Source organism: Cervus elaphus, chromosome 20 (genome assembly GCF_910594005.1).
Source record: "Cervus elaphus chromosome 20, mCerEla1.1, whole genome shotgun sequence".
In the NCBI taxonomy this organism is placed as follows: Eukaryota; Metazoa; Chordata; class Mammalia; order Artiodactyla; family Cervidae; genus Cervus; species Cervus elaphus.
In genome coordinates, this window is record NC_057834.1 from 77,883,087 (window position 1) to 77,890,777 (window position 7,691).

Consider the following 7,691-nt stretch of genomic DNA (forward strand, 5'->3'; position numbering starts at 1 on the left):
TATTAGAGAAGTACAAAATGTGTAAATATAATAGATGCTTGGGACATGGAGAGGAATGTAAAAGTCCAACATTTATCAGGTAACCATAAACCACCACGAAACACTGATAGAAAGTAACATTCTTGTGATATATAGTATTTTAAGCATGAACTCTTATTTCTGCTATTTATTGCAGTGCTGTTATATTAAAAAACACTAACCAGAATTATTGCAACCTTTCCTAACTGTGAATTCCTAGAGTATGAATACTTTGGTTGAGGAGCAAGTTCTAACTTAACAATGAAAGGAGGTACATTCTTTAAACCCACCAGAATCAGAAGGTTGTTTCTTTGACAGGTTTTTAATGGCAAGTTAAGACTGCCGGGGAAACCATAGAACTCAAAGGCATTAACTGACAAATTAAGCAAAGAGTAATGAAAACTTCGATGTCTTTGAATCATCATTCATTGAACTGTAATTGCCTTAGAAGCAGAAAATTAAATTGTAACAAGTAAGGGTCTTGACACTTCCCGCAATTTCTAAAAAAAAGTTTGTGCATGTCATGGAGGATAAACAACAGTCACATGAAATACTGGATGTGAGCCTTTTAATTAATTAATTTTATTTAGTTAGTTTTTTAGAATCAGCCATGCAGTAAGACACACAAGCTTACTGTAATAGTCTTACTTTTTTGGATTCTGTAACTTGGAAAAATTTTGATCTATAGCAGATAATGCAATTATAAGAAGGGTCGTGTCCACAGCGTAAGGCCTGTGTTTTTATGGGAACAAGTTAGAAATTACTTGCCCATTATATTATCTCCATCTCTCCCCACATCACGGGGGAGAAAGAAAAATCAGGAATATGAGGAAATAATTTTTCAGATCTTTCTTTTATGGGTATTGTTTGGGGTTTTAGCTGTAAGGATATTAGTTTATTTGCAACTGGGCAAAGAAGATAATCTCCAGGTTGCAGGTTTTCTTTCCAAGAAAAAGAATACCTTCATTGTTGTTGTTTTTATTTTTAAATGGTATGAGGGCTTCTCAGGTGGCAGTAGTGGTAAAGAACCTGCCTGCCAATGCAAGGGACGTAATAGACACGGGTTTGATCCCTGGGTTGGGAAGATCCCCCGGAAATGGGCATGGCAACTCACTCCAGTATTCTTGCCTGGAGAATCCCATGGATAGCCTGGGTTGGAGAGGTGGCTTGCGGGTTATAATCCATACAGTTGCAGAGAATCGGACAAGACTGAAGCAACTTAGCATTCAAGGATGTGGAAAGAATACAGGATACTCAGAAAGAAAAGCATATTTGTTTTTCTATGGATATCCTATAGAAATGAAAATAGAATACACAGAAGCTTTATGAAATAAAATTTTGGATTAATTGAAAGTTATAGTTATAGAACCCACCAAAACATCCCGACCAACCTTTCTGTGGCCTTTAGAGACTGATTTTTCCCAAGAGCTGATACTTCAGCTTTAGGTTGGAAGCTGTGATGAACATTTGAGTGAGAAAATATGTGTCTGAATTAGAGCATCTGCTTTCATTACTTAGCTTTCAAGAGGACATTGCAAGTCAAGGAAATGAGTGGGTTTTATCCTGGAAAGAATCCAGGGGAAACTAGATCTTCTTAAGAAGACAAAGGAAGAGCAGATTTCAACAGCTCTGAGGAGGGAGCTGTGGGTGACACTGAGTGGGCTGATGGATAGCTATGTTGGTCTAGGGACAGTGCATTCTCCCTCAACAGCATGGAGGTTTGTTCAAGGTTTGGGGTTAACCCATTTAAAATCGTCCCATTAAAATACTCCAAAACCGGGTGCACTAAGAGAAAACCTTTGCCTCAGCTGTGTGCTTAATATGGATTGCCTGGAAAGGACTCTGCATGATATTTTAAAAAGCCTTGAAGGAATAGCATAGTGGGAACATGGAGAACAAAAAGGAACTGGACTCCGGTTTGGATTTGCAGATAAAGCCCGTGAAAGGGTCTCCATATAACGTAACTAGATCTCAGTGTCAAGTGATTTCATTAATGATTCACTAACCATCTACATTCAGAAAGAGAGAAGGGGATTTACCTGCTATTCAAACAGTCTGTATATTTCTATAGCTTGAAAAATGAAATGTAAGACAGGTCAGTGATGATGAGTGGAGTATTTCTTAATACACATATAAAAATTTGTCACAGCAGCAGAGACAATCTGGCTAGTTTCTGTCCTCTTTATTCAGGGGTTAAGGCTAAGAAAGTAAGTGTGGGGTGGAGTGGAGAAACAGGGGGAATTGGACTCCCTTGGATAAGCCAGAGAAAAAGGCTTGGTTTTTTTGGTTTTTACATCAAATGGGACCTCACATTGTCAGTTGCTTCTCATATTAGCTAAAGGCAGGGTCCTCTTTGGATATAACTTCTGTCCCTACATATCTTTGTATGTTTAGCCAGCAGCATCTACACAGCCAGGTTTAGGTCTTCTAGTTTTCTGCTTACTGTTTCCTACAAAAAAATTCAAAACTCAAAATCTGTCATCATGGCTTTGTTGTTGTTTAGTTTCTAAGTTGTGTCTGACTCCTTTGTGACCCCATGGGCTGTAGTCCGTCAGGTTCCTCTGTCCATGGGATTCTCCAGGCAAGAATACTGGAGTGAGTTGCCATTTCCTTCTCCAGGGAATCTTTTCAACCCAGGGATCGAACCCACGTCTCCTCCATTGGCAGGCGGATTCTTTACTGCTGAGCCAATCAGCATGGCTGCCACAAGGCTAAAGTACACAGTGTACACAGTGGAGTTCAAGGGTCTTTCATTCCCATTTTACCTGATCCTCCTTCATGATAAGACCTTCCTATCACCCCCTTTTAGGGAGCCCAATCCCAGCCATCCTTCCCTGACATACCTCACTCCTCAACCATCCTCTTCTTGGCCTCATTTAAATGTGTAAGTCTGTGGCCTATATTCTCAGTACTTTGTTAGCTTTATTTAATTTTATAAATATAAGTAGCATGCTGTTAACTTAAAAAGGCTTTTAGATAAATTTTGCCTTTTGATGGAAGTTTTCATTCACATGGGCCAAGAGACTCCGTGCTAAGACCAGTGGGACAGGAGTGTCCTTTGTTTTCCTTCCCACCATAAGTTTAACTATGTCTATGAGGAGCTTTGGTCTATCCATGAGATTATATAAGGACCCCAAACCAGTGCCTTCCTTTGAAAAAAAAAAAGGTGAAATAAATATCAATCTTCAGCACATCCACCAAAATAATACACTTTCAGAATCTGGGGCTTATGCAAACCCTGTATTCAGCTTAACGGAAAAGTGTGTTAGTCACTCAGTGCTCTTCGTGACCCCATGGATTGTAGCCCGCCAAACTCCTCTGTCCACAGGATTCTTCAGACAGGAATACTAAAGTGGGTTGCCATTTCCTCCTCCCGGGTATCTTGACCTGACCCAGAGGTTGAACTTGCATCTCCTGCCACCCCTGCATTTCAGGTGGATTCTTTACCGCTGAGCCACCGGGGAAGCCAAGACTTAATGGAAATTGAATCGTAAATCTAAGTAAAATTACCTTGTAAAGTATTCAGCTTTACAAAATATGTGGACTCTTCTTGACTTCTTCATGTTCTTGGCATTTTATTTTACTTTTTTTGTGGATCTACTTTTGAAGATCCTCTGTGTATTTGTTATAGATAAACACATTCTTTGGTAAGCTTGACTTGAGAGAAACTCTGTGCAAAAAGCTTTGTTTCATGGGGAAGGGAGTATACAAATTTTCCAATAAATTTGCAAAATGCTATAGATTTTGAAGATTTGCAATGTGCATCATGGGATTAAAGCTCTGAGAAGTCCTGTATTGAAAAATCCTGTTTGAACTTGTTTAACTCAGCATTTCCTCAGTGTGTAATTCTTTCATGCACAACATTCTGGGGAACTTGTTTTCCAGTTAGCACAATAGTGAGGGATGGGGTGTGGCATGATGCTGTAGACATCTGCTTGTACTCTAATTACTGTAGTGGAAAAGAAGGGAGAGAATGTTGTGTTGCAAGCTAATGTGGGCAGCAACAGTAAACACACTCAGTTTTAAAATCCATTCATTTATACATTAAGAATTTACTAAATGCCAGCCATGTAAACCAGACTGAATCAGGAATTTGGATGCTCTTCTCAGAAAACCTGATCCTTTTCTAGAGATGTTTGTAGATGTTAGGAAACACTGACATAGTAAAGGTACTCTCGTCTGCACCCACATGATTAAGTCAATGATCGGTGATGAGAAGTCTCTTCCAAGGGTTGAATCTTGACTTCTTGGGATTTGCAGGGAGTACTTGGTATTGATGCTACAACCTCATATAAGTCACAATCTGTGCAGACATCCAGACTAATAAACAAAACAAAACAAAAACAAAAACCAAACAGTAGAGAGCATCTTGTTTTATTAAAATCTGTGCTAGTAGTATTTTCTTTATCTGACACTGAGGAGAGAGCATAGGGCTTGGACCCAGAGGACTTCAGTCTTAATCTGCCTCCTTCATTAAGAGCCTTGTGGTTGGATACACCCCTGACGTTGCGGAGGCACAGACACTGAGGACTCAGTTATTAAAATTTTCCTAGAGTGAATCTGGGAGGATCCTGGGAGGATCTAATAAAAACAATGGCGTTCTTTGTAAGGTGTAAAATTCTATACAAATGTTAGGTATGGTTCCTATTATTCTTGAACTAATCAAAATAATCAGTATATGAATCATTGCTCAAAATACTTTCCATTTTTATTTGTTTCTAAATCTTTACAACAAGCCTAAGTGTTAAATGACATAATTATTCCATTTTACAGATGATAAAACTGAGGCTTCAGAATTTAAATTATAGCTTGAAGTAAAACAGCTGTGACTCTTCAGTGTGCTAGATCTTTGCTAAATTCAGCAACTTTGGAATGAATTCTTTTATTCAACAAATATTATCAAGCTTACATTTACTGTGTGCTGTGCATTGCTTCTCGGCTTCCCAGATGGCTCAGAGGTAAAGAATCAGCCTGCCAATGCAGGAAACAGGAGACCCGGGTTCAATCCCTGGGTCGGGAAGATGCCCTAGAGAAGGAAATGGCAACCCACTCCAGTGTTCTTGCCTGGGAAATCCCATGGACAGAGGAGCCTGGCGGGCTACAGTCCATGGAATTTCAAAGAGTTGGACATGAGTGAGTGAGTAAACAGCAACAATAACACAACATGAATTGTTTCAAGTTCTGAGTAAATAGTAGTGAATAAAATGAACTAAAGTTTCTGCCCTTGTGAAGTTTACATTCTAGTGAGGGAGAGAGACAATAAACATAGTAAACATGTAAACTCTGTAGAATGTTAAAAATGATGAGTGCTATGGAGGACAAACAGAATAGACAAGAGGAATAGGTGAGAGGAGGCACAATATAATTTTAAATAGGTTGGACAGGGTTGCCTGTTGAGATAGTGACTTTTGAGCAAAAATTTGAAGAAGGTGAGAGAATGAGTCATGTCAGAGGAAAGAGTGCTCTGGTCAGAGGGGACAAATAGTGCAAAGGCCCTGGGTTGTGAGTATGTTGGGCATGTTTGAGAAGTGTGTGTTCAGTGGGACTAAAGTGAGCAGTGGAGGGTAAGAAGTAGACCAGAGAGGCCAGATTGTATAGGTCTGTAGACCATTGCCAGGGCTCAGGGTTGCTATTTGTAGAATGGGAGATGTGGAGGAGACTGAATAGAGAAATCTCATGACCTGGTATATATTTTAAAAGGATCACTGGCCATTTTGTTGAGAATATACTTTAGGGGCTAAAGGTGGGTGTAGAGAAATCAAAAACTGCTCATTCCTGGTACAGAATGAAGTGAATTAGAACATGCTTCCAAATCTCATTTGGTGTACATTAAACTCGGTTAGTTCATTTTCCAAATGGCAAAATGAGTAAGCTGGGGAGGCCTGTTTGAACACCTATTTATCTTGGCCAAATAGTTTCTTCTCCCATCTAGAAGTCATTTGTTTGGCCATGTTGGTGCTATAACAAAAATGAGTTTTTCTATAATAGTGACATAAATCCTGGAATTCCAATAGAAGATTGGATTAAATACGATTTTTTTTTTCTTTTGGTGGGTGGTATATTCCAACTGTGTGTGTATGTGTGTGTGCGCGCGCAGGCGTGCGTGTACTCAGTCGTGTTTGACTCTTTGCGGCCTCATGGACTGTGTCCGTCCAGGTTTCTCTGTCCATGGAATTTTACAGGCAAGAACACTGGACTGGGTTGCCACTGCCTACTTCAAGGGATCTTCCCAACCCAGGAATTGAACCCACGTCTGTTGCATCTCCTGCATTGGTAGGTGGGTTCTTTACCATTAACACTGCCTGGGAAGTCCCGTTCCAATTACTTCTTATAAAAGCCAGTTTTATTTCCAGTATAGATTGAGTAGTGATTTGAGAACACCATCTATCCCTCTTCTGATTGAAGATAGGATATAGGTTAATAGTGAAATATCATTAGCAGTCATTTTCTACTATGTATAACAGGATCAGAGCCATGATCTTTTGAAAACAAGGCTTGGAAAACTGACACAATGGGAATCTAAATTCATTGTGAGTAATATTTGATATTATTATCTAGTCTCTAGACTTCAGATCTGTACAACTGAGCCTTAGATGAGGAGTTTGATTCTGTTGTTCTTATTGAACTGACAGAACTGGAAATTACATAAACTATAGTAAGCTCCTCCATGGATATTCGAGTAACTTTGTGGACCATGCTTGGGTTAATGTTAGGATAGAAATGCCATTAGGGCAGAATACTATTAATCCACCGGTGACATGCATTAGTGATACTGGAAAAGTTATACAAATAATGAGGACTTTTGTAGTTTTAGCTCATTCCCCCATTAAGATTTGTAGGTGTTTTATATGAATGTATGATCCTCCCATTCACCCTCAGTGAATGACTCAGCTCCCTTTAACCTACCAAGAGACACACTCGATGAGGCACACTGTTAATGGAATGTGACTGCCTTGTTTTCTTTCAAAATGCAATATAGTTACTTTGGAATTATAACTCTACTGTGTGACCAAGAAGTACCCTCAGTTGAAATATAGATTGCATAGTTTATTAGAAATGTGAATTATATTTTCGTTACTTACTCAAGAGATCATGATTGGGAGGAGAAGTGGAGCAAAGAGGAGACTGTTCAAGAAAATAGTAGATTAATCTGAGGCTCTTCTTCTTCATATCTGATATGTCTTTTGCCAAGAATTGATCAAAAGCCTTTATGGAAGATGTACTCAGACAGTGACAGTCAATTACCTATTAAAAATACCTCTGACGTTTTTCCCAACAGCATGTACACTACAAAATTTGAACCCAACAGAGAAGACTAGCATGGTTTCTATGCAAAGATAGCATGCAAATTCATGAAGCACTTCCTATTTTTATGCTAAACTTATTATGATTTATAATTTTGAGCTAAATACATATATCAAGTCACTAAGTTGTACATGTTAAAATCATATCATGTCATGTGTCAATTATACTTCAATAAAACTGGAAAAAATAGAAATATTTCTGTTAGGAGGCTGGAGGGAGAGCCAGAGTCAGGTAAGGCAGTCCTATCTTTTGAGACTATATTCAGGAATTCAGAAAGAAACTGGAAATGCAAAATGCTGTATTAAGCACATATGTAGTTACCTGAAATCCGCATCATTTTAAAACAAAGTGCTTAAGAGGGTATAAAT

At 38.9% G+C, this 7,691-nt stretch overlaps 1 non-coding gene across 1 annotated transcript; it reads left to right on the top strand.

The window, feature by feature from the left end:
* The first annotated feature begins 7,281 nt into the window (after nucleotides 1–7,281).
* LOC122678511 lies at nucleotides 7,282–7,390 on the top strand. Its single transcript, XR_006336176.1, has one exon. It is a non-coding gene; the product is annotated as a U6 spliceosomal RNA (small nuclear RNA).
* The last annotated feature ends 301 nt before the right edge of the window (nucleotides 7,391–7,691 follow it).